At 33.7% G+C, this 13667-nt stretch overlaps 1 long non-coding RNA gene across 1 annotated transcript; it reads left to right on the top strand.

Annotated features, from left to right (window-relative positions):
• The first annotated feature begins 8618 nt into the window (after positions 1-8618).
• On the top strand, positions 8619-9185 carry LOC141684108 (uncharacterized). Its single transcript, XR_012560542.1, has 3 exons — positions 8619-8733; positions 8883-8944; positions 9059-9185. It is a non-coding gene; the product is annotated as an uncharacterized LOC141684108 (long non-coding RNA).
• The last annotated feature ends 4482 nt before the right edge of the window (positions 9186-13667 follow it).

Here is a 13667-nt window from a genome sequence, read left to right as displayed (position 1 = left end):
TATGCTAGAGCCATTAACATTTCTAAAGAATAAAGTTTTGTCTACAGTACCTCTAGTGAAGTGATTCTCTAAAAGAAACTTTGACAAAGTGTCATATCAGGCTCTAGGTGCTTGCTTCAATCCACAGAGTGCTTTCAAAAGATAATATACATGATCAGGTAGATTTCAATCTTCAAAACCAGGAGGCTGACTGACATAGACTTCCTCCTCCAAATCTCCATTTAGAAAAGCACTCATGACATCTATTTGATAGACCTTGAAATTTGCATGGGCTGCATAGGCTAAGAAGATTCTGATGGCTTCAAGTCTTGCAACAGGAGCAAAGGTTTCATCAAAATCTATTTCTTCTTATTGACAATATCCCTTAGCAACCAATCTAGTTTTGTTCCTGACTACTATGCCATTTTCATCCATCTTGTTTCTGAATACCCATTTGGTGTCTATTAGATTCTTTCCTTTAGGCTTGGGTACCAGCTCCCAAACATTGTTCCTTTTAAATTGGCTTAGCTCCTCCTGCATAGCTAAAATCCAATCAGGATCCAACAAAGCTTATTATACCTTCTTTGGTTCTTCCTTAGATAGGAAGCTGCTATATAGACATTCTTCTTGAGTTGTTCTCCTTGTTTGAACTGTAGAAGATACATCACCAATGATGAGCTCAAAGGGGTGATCCTTTGTCCATTTTCTTTCTTGAGTTTTGATTATTAGAAACTCCCCCTGAGTTTGTGAATCTATGATTTGAGAAAGGGGATCTTTATGTAAGTGATCTATTCTGACTTTCAGCTTCTTTTGATGACCCGACGGATGGTGAATTTTGAGTTCCGACGGATGAAGCTAATTGTCTCCCGATGGATGATGCAGATTATCTCCCAACGGATGAAACATTTTGTAACTCGATGGATGTTGAGTTATTAGCTTCATCAGTTGTAGATTTTTCTGCACTATCCTTAGTTGTAGTTTCTTGATCACTTTCATCATCACTTGAAGGGTTTTTAGCACATAAACGCAGCGAAAACGTAAATTTAATCTTAAAAAAAACAGAAACCCTCCGCAGGATCCATGCGAAAAATAATATTTAATTCGTAGTTCAGTGTGTTTACCTAAAGAAGCTTTACGTTAATGGAAAGATGGAGGTCTTTAATAGCGATCCAAGAACGATGAACGGAGATCTTTAGCAGCTGCTCCTCAAGTGTGAAGCACTCCACCGGTATCCACCAAGAAAACGATGTAATGAAGGAGGAGGAGATGGAGAGAATTATGATTTTGTAAATCTTTTTGGTTGAGGCAAAAATAGGGTCTATCATAGTATATTTATAGGCAAAATTTTCAGCTAAAAATTTTTCCATAAAATATTTTTATTATTAACCCTTTATTATTCTCACTAATAATTAAAACACCTTTTAATTATTAATCCTGTTTCTAAACACTTTAGAAATAATTCTCTCACTTGATTTAATTTCCAAAAATTAAATTCTTAATTAATAATATTAAGAACCTTTTCTTAATTAATTTATAATCAATTAAATCTCATTTAATCAATTATTAAATTTGCCAATTAATTATTTATTTCATAAATAAATAATTATCAGCCATTATTAATTAATTCCTTCACCATTAAATCATTCTCTTTTATGGTGTGACCCTGTAGGTTCAATATTAAGCCGGTAGTAGAAATAAATAATAATAAAACTATTTTATCATTATTTATATAAATTCTCCAATTCATTAAATATGATTAATTAATTAATCATAATTATTCTACATCGTGAGGGATACTTCTCAGCATATCGCGACTATCCGGATAATACGAATTCACTGCTTAGAATACCAATAACCTATTCTGTGAGTAGTTACCGTACAATCAATTCATTCTACCCTGCAATGTCACGATTAAATACAAGGCATGGAACTTATGTCAAGCCTATCTTATTTAATCACTTGTTTTCCTATTCACTATATTTAGTTCTATTTAATGTATATTAGAAACTCCTTTCTAATTTCATTCACTCTGGCCAGATATTCCTGAACTAGCATAAGTGGATCAGCATTGAACATTCTCTTCCTTCACTAGAAGGGGTAGATCCTTTATTGATCATACACTATCTTCGTGTACAAATTCCTATACCCAGTAGAGCCTTTATAATTGTCCCTTGAGACTAAGAACTAAACCAAAGCATAGTTCAGTGTACACAAGATGACTATGATGACCTCAAGTCTAAGGATACTTGTACAACTATCACTATGTGAACAACTGTTGACACGTGAGTGAACTCCATCAGTTGTTCAGCTGTGTGAGTCATGTTCAGTGAACTTATTCTATAATAAGCACCTACATACTAGCTATAGTGTCACCACACAAATGTCTATGAGAACAGACATCATTCATAATGAAGCAAGCATAGTATGTACCGATCTTTGCGGATTATTAATTACTAGTTAGTAATCCTATGACCAGGAACTATTTAAGTTTAGAGTTATCATCTTTTAGGTCTCATTATTATGATCTCATCACAATCCATAAAAAGCTTTACTCTAAACTGTGGTATATCTTATTTAAACATTTAAATAGATAGAGCCCGCAATAAAAACAAAACAAGTCTTTTATTAATATCAATAAAATCAAAACAGATTACATAAAAGTTATTCCTAAATCCTCATACATGATTGGACTTAGGACATATCTCTTTCATGGCACTATGCCATTTCTCTGAGTCAACACTACTCATAGCCTCATTATAGGTCACAGGATTGTCATCATCAATGATTGACAACTCATTGTCATTCTCAATGACAAGGCCATAATACCTCTCAGGTTGGCGAGACACTCTCCCTGTCCTACGAATGGGCTGTTCCACAGAAGGTTGTTCAGTCTGAACAGGTGTTTCCACTTGATCCGTAGTAGTTTGTGCTTCTTGAACTTCATCAAGTTCAATTTTGCTTACACTGTTTCCTTCAAGGATAAACTCCTTTTCCAAGAAGGTAGCATGTTTGGAGACAAACACCCGATGATCGGTGTAAAAGTAATACCCCAAAGTCTCTTTAGGATATCCCACAAAATTACATTTTACAGATCGAGATTCCAGCTTATCTGGGTCAACTTTCTTGACATAAGCTGGACATCCCCAAATCTTAACGTGTTTAAGACTCGGTTTCCTTTCTTTCCATATCTCATATAGTGTTTGAGGAACATATTTGGATGACACCTTATTCAGTAAATATGATGATATTTCTAATGCATAACCCCATAGGAATACCGAAAGATTGGCATAGCTCATCATGGACTGAACCATGTCTAACAAAGTTCGATTTCTCCTTTCAGATACCCCATTTAACTGTGGAGTATATGGAGGAGTCCACTGGGAGACTATACCATTTTCTTTGAGATAATCTAGAAACTCTCCATTCAAGTATTCACCACCTCGATCTGATCGAAGAGTTATAATACTGTGTTTGGTTTGTTTCTCCACTTCATGTTTATATTCTTTGAACTTTTCAAAGGCTTCAGACTTGTGTTTCATCAAATACACATATCCGAATCTAGATCTATCATCTTAGAAATTAATGAAGTACGAAAATCCACCCATGGCTTGCGTAGACAATGGTCTACATACATCTATGTGTACCAATCCTAGCAAATCTGCAGCCCTCTCTCTATGTCCACTAAATGGAGATTTGGTCATTTTACCCAATAGACAGGACTCGCATGTAGGATATGATTCAAAACCAAAGGGGTCAAGTAACCCTTCCTTATGCAATGTCCGCAGTCTATTTTCACTAATATGACCTAGCCTACAGTGCCATAAATAGGTCAGATTTTCATCATCTCATTTTTTTTTATTAGTTTGTTCAATCTGAAGTAAATCATGCTCTACATCACATACATACAGACCATTATTTAAAATTCCACGTCCAAAAAGAACATTATCTCTAAGGATAGAACATTCATTATTCTTAATAATAAATGAAAAACCATCCACATCCAACATAGGAATAGAAACAATATTCCTCACAATAGAGGGAACGTAATAACAATTATTCAAAATAATAGTCTTGCCCGTAGGCATATGTAAACTAAATGATCCTACAGATATGGCCGCAACCCTTGCTCCATTGCCCATACGTAGAATCACCTCATCTTTTTCAAGTGTCCTACATCCCTTTAGTCCTTGAAATGAATTACAAATATGAGAACCACAGGCGGTATCTAATACCCAAGTAGAAATTTGACCTAGTGACATATTAACTTCGATCATGAACATGCCTGAATCAGAAGCGGTAGTCTTACTACCCTTCTTCTTCTTCAATTCTGCAAGGTAAACCTTGCAGTTCCTCTTCCAGTGCCCCAACTTGTTACAGTGAAAACAAACAACTAAATTAGGACCAGTCAACTTGTGAGCATCTAGTATGCTCCGGAGTGATAGTGCAGAAGACATGACGAATATAGTAAATCTGTAGTGATAAACACATAGCAACACTTAGAAAATATTCAATTTCATTTCAAAATACTATATGAATCGGGTCTTTATTCATAAGTGTCTCCCACTAGTTTATCTAATTTTTTCAACCCCCTAAGTGAAAATTAAGCATTCATAATGCTAGTGGGAATAGGGATCCTACATTCCATCACACAACCTCGGCTGTGGCACGAAACGTCATGTGATGTTCAATAGGCAGACAACTCTTGTCAATTACATCTTATGTTATTCCCTAATATAAGTTTAGCCTCTTGAATAATTGAGTCACGGTTGTGGCACAACAAACTCAATATTTCGTACAATTGAATCAGTCTCCAACGGCCCACGGCTGTAGCACGTACCGACCTTTAGATTCTAATTCAATGTACACATCTCTATGTAATAGACAAGTATTTCTTATTTCAAAATCAAAGCCCTCGGCTGTAGCACGAAACGACAATGATTTAAAAATAAGAACCACTTTCTACCATGTTGGAAGGCTATGACCGACACAAGCCCGTTGTGTCATTGGCCAATTACTACTTGATATTATTTAATTTTAGAGGGATTATATTACGTTACAATCATAATCATATTATAAAGAGATTCTTCCTTTTAAATTAAATATTTCAAATCAATAATCGATAATCAGATGATTCCCAGATCGAGTGGAGCATTGTCAAGAGGCGTCACTTAATAACTCTTTCTTACAAATAGAAATATGTTATTGACAGAATCATCCTTTCTCTCAATATTAAAAATTCATATTCAATTACGTGTTTCATAAACACAAGAATCTCATGATCGTATTCATAATATTTATTGTTAAGGCAAGAAACGATTTCTATTCTAGATTTTCTAGAGCTTGCCTTATATTGATTTAAGTTCACCTAAATCTATCATCGCATGGTAAACATAGGCATATATCTCATATATAAAATTAAATAAACAAGTAAATGTAAAGTGCAATAAAGTAAATGTGTTTGGTTATGGCCCCATCCTATGTGATCTTTATCAAGCTCATGATAAAGATCAAGGTCAATCTAATATGGTGATGGAAATAAATACAACTACTTATTACATAAGTCTTCTTCTTTGTTTAGACTTCTTGTATGCCTCGTCTTCTTCTTTGTATCACCTCCATTGGATAGTCTTCTTGAGTCTTCAATTACATTACATGATTGAAAGTAAACTAATCTAATGAACTTAAAAGAATAACTAGAGTTACATTCGAGATTTATGATTACAAAGATTGACGACATGCAGGTCGTATTTAAAACCAAAACCAAAACCATTACACTAAGGTCGAAAGGGCATAACCATCCACCATGCTCATACAACACATAAAAGCATGTTAAAACACATAATCCGATCTTAACATATCATATTATCCATGATCTAATCATAAAAAGAAAATATGACAAAAATCAGAAAAATCAGAATCAAATCAGAAAAATAAGAATCACTGTTTACGGGCAGTAAACGACGTCAAACGCCTTACAGACGAGTCGTTGATAGCTTTAGCTATCAGTTTTATTCAGACGCTCGTTTACCTAGGGAATAGGGTATTCGTTTGCGAAAATCGGACACCAGACCCAGATTTCAGCAAATCTGCAGCAGCCAATTCAGAATCCGTATCTAATATGATTCTCATAATTAGAACAAACATAAATCATGTATATATCAGTATATATACATATTACATAATCATCTTATGATTATACAACTCACATGAATATCATATATTCAAAACCATACATATATAAGCATATTATATCAACATCAAATCATGGCGAATCACGTACATGCTCATATATCGAAAATAGTTAAACACATAAACGAATTAAAAACTTTTCGCAAGTAGCTCTGATGCCATTGAAGGGTTTTTAGCACATAAACGCAACGAAAACGTAAATTTAATCTTTAAAAAAAACGAAACCCTCCGCAGGATCCATGAGAAAAATAATATTTAATTTGTAGTTCAGTGTGTTTACCTTAAGAAGCTTTACGTTAATGGAAAGATGGAGGTCTTTAATAGCGATCAAAGAACGATGAACGGAGATCCTTAGCAGCTGCTCCTCAAGTGTGAAGCACTCCACCGGTATCCATCAAAAAAACGATGTAATGAAGGAGGAGGAGATAGAGAGAATTATGGTTTTGTAAATCTTTTTGGTTGAGGCAAAAATAGGGTCTATAATAGTATATTTATAGGCAAAATTTTCAGCTAAAAATTTTCCCATAAAATATTATTATTATTAACCCTTTATTATTCTCACTAATAATTAAAACACCTTTTAATTATTAATCCTTTTTCTAAACACTTTTGAAATAATTCTCTCACTTGATTTAATTTCCAAAAATTAAATTCTTAATTAATAATATTAAGAACCTTTTCTTAATTAATTTATAATCAATTAAATCTCATTTAATCAATTATTAAATTTTCCAATTAATTATTTATTTCATATATAAATAATTATCAGTCATTATTAATTAATTCCTCCACCATTAAATCATTCTCTTTTATGGTGTGACCCTGTAGGTTCAATATTAAGCCGGTAGTAGAAATAAATAATAATAAAACTATTTTATCATTATTTATTTAAATTCTCTAATTCATTAAATATGATTAATTAATTAATCATATTTATTCTACATCGTGAGGGATACTTCTCAGCATATCGCGACTATCCGGATAATACGAATTCACTGCTTAGAATACCAAGAACATATTCAGTGAGTAGTTACCGTATAATCAATTCCTTCTACCCTGCAATGTCACGATTAAATACAAGGCATGAAACTTGTGTCAAGCCTATCTTATTTAATCACTTGTTTTCCCATTCACTATGCTTAGTTCTATTTAATGTAACTTAGAAACTCCTTTCTAATTTCATTCACTCTGTCCAAAGATTCCTGAACTAGCATAAGTGGATCAGCATTGAACATTCTCTTCCTTCACTGGAAGGGGTAGATCCTTTATTGATCATACACTATCTTCGTGTACAAATTCCTATACCTAGTAGAGCCCTTATAATTGTCCCTTCAGACTAAGAACTAAATTAAAGCATAATTCAGTGTACACAAGATGACTATGATGACCTCAAGTCTAAGGATACTTGTACAACTATCACTATGTGAACAACTGCTGACACGTGAGTGAACTCCATCAGTTGTTCAGCTGTGTGAGTCATGTTCAGTGAACTTATTCTATAATAAGCACCTACATACTAGCTATAGTGTCACCATACAAATGTCTATGAGAACAGACATCCTTCATAATGAAGCAAACATAGTATGTACCGATCTTTGCGGATTATTAATTACCAGTTAGTAATCCTACGACCAGGAACTATTTAAGTTTAGAGTTATCATCTTTTAGGTCTCATTATTATGATCTCATTACAATCCAGAAAAAGCTTTACTCTAAACTGTGGTATATCTTATTTAAACATTTAAATAGATGGAGCCCGCAATAAAAATAAAACAAGTCTTTTATTAATATCAATGAAATCAAAACAGATTACATAAAAGTTATTCCTAAATCCTCATACATGATTGGACTTAGGACATATCTCTTTCATCACTGTCATCACTAACAATCTCCACATTGTCAAATTTGAGGCTCTCATGGTAATCTCCATCTTGCAGTCCTTCAATCTTTTTATCATCAAACACAACATGTATTGATTCCACATTACGCCATAAGTGGGCTACTGTAATGCAAGTGTTACAAGGAGCGTTACATTAGGTAAAAGATTTTTGACCTATTGTAACACCTCTCTTGCAGTGTTACAATAACTATAAAGCTAGTGTTGCGGAAAATTTCCGGTGTTGCACAACATGTAATACCAACAACTGGGGTTACATTAGATAATTTTTTAATTTTTAAAAATATTAAAATAGAAATATTATTATAAATTAGTATTATTTAATTATATTCTAATTTACTAGTGAATGGTCAATGTAACATATAATATAATTTAAATCTAGAATTTCGTATACATAAACTCAAAGACTTTTTTTTATTTTCCTATTTAATCAATAACAATTAAATAATTAAAAAGAAAAACTGAAAATAAAAATAAAATAAAAATATTCACGATTTACTCGGTGAAATATTTGGGCAGTATTGCCCCCCAAGTGAAAACTTCTTCGACAAATCTTTCACAATGTCAGACTCTCAGCCTCCTCTCCCGCTTCATGTGTTCCATGAAGGTTCTCCCTCTCTCTCTCTTGTATTGACTACAACATCGATTACAAACTCTTCTTCTTTCTGGTTAGATTTCTCAATTTTAGTTTTTTGTTTGATTTGGAGATAATATTTAGGGTTTTAAACTTCGTAGCATCTTCTTCTCTCTGCTTCGATTAGTAATTAATTTGTGTTTTACTAATTAAGATATTTGAGTTGGATGTTTGATTAATTAGGGTACGAATTAGGTATTTTGACGATTAGGTGTCTCGATTACCGGATTCAGCTGCCTAATTAGGTATACACCATTTGAAGTACTTGATCTCTCTGTATTGATGTTTTATGTGATTAATTAATTTTATTTATAAATGTGTATGGTGAAATGAAACGTACTGGATTTTATATTTGTCAGGCACTTGCGGATTTTATATGGTGAAATGAAATGATATCAGGAACTCTGTACCACACCAGGACACTGCAGAAACACAAGGATTATTCCCTTTGCACTGAATTTCTTCAATGGTTATATGGTCTAATTGTGGTACCTCCATATTCTTTTGTTCAGGATGGTGTATTTCAGTTCTTAAACTAGATAAATGCATTATATCAGAATCATACTGTGGAAAAATATAATTATGTAAAATACTTAAGTGGCATAGAAACTATTTTGTTGTTCATTGTTCTAGAAGTTGTTTTCGTGTTTCAAATTTAGTTCCGTGCACATGTAGTAAACAAGGTAATGTAGCCAGAACTCTTTTTAGTGTTGGCATGATTCATAATAAGAGTGAAGATAATTGTTGTATTGATGATTGTAGTGTTAGTAAACATGGTTGCCTCAGCCAACCTTCTATATCAATTTCCTGTCAAAATCAGTTTACAAAAAAGTCCAATAGAAACACTCAATCTGAGACAGAAAATATGTTTATATAATGGTCCTGCGCGGATTTCTATATAATGCTTCTCGCTATTATAACACCCTTTATAACTTACCTAAGCTTTGAATATTTCTCTGCAATGCAGGTGCCCTCCCTCTGATCTGGGCAAAAGAAAGACAAGTCTGTGCCCGTGTGGTTTACAACACCTGAGAAATCTAATCTTCAGAGCTAATAATTGGACTGTTTTCAACAGCCACCTTCTTCCTTCCTTGCAACAATGGAGGAATACATAAATGAAGCTCCCAGGACCAGTAATGACTAAATCAAGAGACTGATGAGAAAATCTATTTATTTCATCGTGAACATTTGTTAGATAGGTCCTGGTATTATGATGCTGCAGTTGTGCAAATCTAACCTGTAACAAATCGCTTTTAAGTATACTGTTTGAGTAAGTACAACACTTTAGCAGTAAACACCACTAGTAACTTTAGTTTATAAAACATCAATAACATGCAATCGTTCACGTCCATTTGGTATCTGAAGCCTAAAAGCAAACTATTTATGCCTCTTGAATATGCACATTATCCATTAACCTCAACAAATCACCAAAGAAATTAAAACATAAAAGTATGGCTTGCATGTCCTAGTACAAGGTCTTGAATTCTTTTATCCATACAACCCTTGATATAATTGACTAATGACTCCACTTTGTTGCCATAATCATATCCATTCATAAAACCTGCAACTCTACTCATACTCATGCATGTCTCTCATTAACTCACTGATAATTCCTTTTGTTTGTACAAATTATAGTATTTCTTTAGAAAGTCTCTACTGAGTTGCATCTTGCACCAAAAAAAGAGTCTCTGCGTCCAGGTATTCACTATTTAGTTGGAGTTTTGTTTTCTAATTTATAAATTTGATTTAGTTAATATTAATTAATTACATAAACTCTAAAGGGGTGGTGAAAAAACTGTAAATAAAAGAGAAATTTATGGTCAAAAGTTTAAAAACATAATTACACTGCTCATATCAGTCTCGTGAACAAACAGTCACACTGCCACTCTTACAAGTGTTAACTTAAACCCACAGTTTCACCATAACTTTAGACTTCCTTTTGCCTCTTCTTCTCTTTCATTACTTCATATAGTATCAACTTAGAGTCTTGGTCTACTTATAGTGTACTGCAATATATTGAAGGAGTCATATTTTTCTTTATTTCTGTTTAAAACTCCATATTTTCATGGTATTATTAAGTCTGTAACTAATTTTGTAAGTTTTGACAATAAGGCTCTTATTCTTGGGCTACTCAACTTTCTTCCCCAAATCAAGGGTTGGTTTTTTCTGTGATTGCTTTAGGTTCAAGATTTTCAGAAGCAGCATCGGAAGATAATTCTGCAAGATCAGATGATAGCTCTGTTGATACCGCTGAAATTATGATATGAAAAGTATTGAGTTTTGAATATTTTACTTGCCATGCTTTCTGGTTTTATGGAACTAAAGTTTATTGCTTTGTTTTCATCCATTTCCTATGTTTTCACTATCCGTTTATTTTTTGATCCTAGGATATCACAAAAATATGATCATTAGAGCCAAGAAAAGGGGGTGAAGCAGGGAAAAGTGATTATTGGGAGAAGCAAAAGCCAAGAATTTATTATGGGAAGAAGGGGATCAACATAACTGTAAAGTATTAATAACCTTCGTCGTAGTTTGGATATGCTTGGAGTATGGCTAATTGATCAATCGTATTGTTGTAATTTTTTGTGGTGTTTGTAATATTTTGGATATGCTTGGAGTATGGCTAATTGATCAATCGTATAGTTGTAATTTTTTGTGGTGTTTGTAACATTTTGGATATGTATTATAGATTTTAAACAGAACATGTATTTCAAATTTTAAAGTTAAATGTTACATATGCCTATTATAGTGTAATATATGTTTTAATTTAGTGTTAGATTATAAATGCTACTATTACTTAATTAAAAATATTGACATTACAATTGATAGACCAAACTGTTACAATAAGTTATATGGGACCCACAGGTGGTCCCACTTATACAATCTTGATCAAGCTATTGTATCACTCATTTTGCGTTACATTTGGGTATGTTAGTGTTACAGTAGGCGCCTATTATAACATTTTCCTCTCTGTTACAATCGATCAGTGCAGTGTTAAATTAGGGTGTCTATTGTAATGCTCATATATATAACGCCCCCTGGTGTTATAATAGACCTTTGTAACGCTTTTAGGGCCTATTGTAACACCATTTAGGCATTACAATAGCCCACTTATGGCGTAGTGTCCATAACAAAGTTGGTTCTAAGATTGTAGACTCTGTATGCTTTACCAGCAACATATCCAACAAAAATTCCTTCATCTGCTTTAGCATCAAACTTCCCAATTTGATCTCTCAAGATATAACATTTGCAGCCAAAGACATGAAGAAAATTTAGAGTTGGCTTCTTGTTCTTGAACAGTTGGTAGGGAGTCATGCATTTTGCTTGATTAACCAAAGAAATATTCTGAGTGTAACATGTAGTACAACTTCAGCCCAGAAGTATGTTGGCAACTTTGATTCTTCAAGCATTATCCTTGCAGCTTCAATAAGTGATATGTTCTTTCTTTCTACTACTCCATTTTGTTGTGGAATTCTTGCTGCTGAAAACTCATGCATAATCCCATTCTCTTCACAAAATGCTCTCATGACAAAATTCTTAAACTCAGTTCTATTGTCACTCCTGATTCTTCTAACTTTGAAATCAGGATGATTATTGACTTGCCTTATGTGATTGATGATGATTTCACTAGCCTCATCTTTAGACTTTAGGAAATATGTACAAGAGAACTTTGAGAAATCATCTACAATTACTAGGCAATATCTTTTCCTTGAGACGGACAACACAGTGACTGGTCCAAACAAATCCATGTGTAGCAGTTGCAAAGGTTCTTTAATTGTTGAATCAATCTTCTTTCTGAATGATGCTTTGATTTGCTTTCCCTTTTGGCAAGCATCACACAGTCCATCCTTAGAAAACTCCACTTGAGGAATACCTCTAACTAGTTCTTTCTTTACAAGCTCATTCATGGTCTTGAAGTTTAGATGGGATAGCTTCTTATGTCATAGCCAACTTTCATCTTAACTTGCTTTACTGAGAAGACAAGTAGCAGATTCTGCATTTGATGAGTTAAAGTCAGCTAGGTACACATTTAGTTTTCTCACTCCAGTGAGAACCACTTTGTTTCTCCTCTTGTTTGTCACAACACAGGCTTCTGAATTGAAGGTTACTGAATTGCCTTTATCACAAAGCTGGATGATACTCAACAAATTGTGCTTAAGACCATCCACTAAGGAAACCTCCTCAATGATGATATTATCTTTTGAGATCAAGCCATATCCCACAGTATAACCCTTGTTGTCATCTCCAAAAGTAATACTTGGGCCAGCTCTTTCCTTGAACTCTGTGAGCAGGGTAGAATCTCCAGTCATGTATCTTGAACAACCAGTATCCAAGTACCATAGATTCTTTCTGTTTCCCTGCACACATTAAAATCAAATCAAGTTGATTTTGGTACCCAAGTTTCCTTGGGTCCATCTTTATTAGCTTTCTTCTTTTGTTTCTTAGGTTTGATCTCATTTGACTTGGGGATATCAGATTCATCCTTAGTCATCTGAGTTGGACCTTTGAAACCATTAATTAAAACAGAATTATCATGCATATTTTGAATAACAAGAAATGGTATTCTATTTGCAAACATGTTATTCCAGTAGGGCATGCTAAGTGGCGTTTGAGGCATACAAATTGCAGCATAATAAGGGTTAGGTGCAAATGGCATATTAGCAAATTGTGCATTCATATTCTGTGCAGACATAGCATTCATAGGCATAGAAGGCATAGCACTCATATTGGGAAAAGAAGGTGGTACAGTCATGGAAGTAGGCCTGGCAATTTTGCAATTAACAGACAGTTGATTAACACTTCCACACTTAACACAGATTTTTCTTGGAACATACTTATTAGGTGTGTAGTTGTTATGTTTGTTAATCCCTACTTTCCCATTTCTATTGTTTTTCCTTTTAGCATATGTTTTAACCCCAATCTTTTCTAGTCTGTCATTCAATTGCTTGATGGACAGATGATCAACAT

Source organism: Apium graveolens, chromosome 9 (genome assembly GCF_009905375.1).
Source record: "Apium graveolens cultivar Ventura chromosome 9, ASM990537v1, whole genome shotgun sequence".
Lineage (NCBI taxonomy): Eukaryota > Viridiplantae > Streptophyta > Magnoliopsida > Apiales > Apiaceae > Apium > Apium graveolens.
The sequence above is the reverse complement of the archived record's forward strand: the minus strand, read 5'-3'. Positions and strand labels throughout refer to the sequence as shown.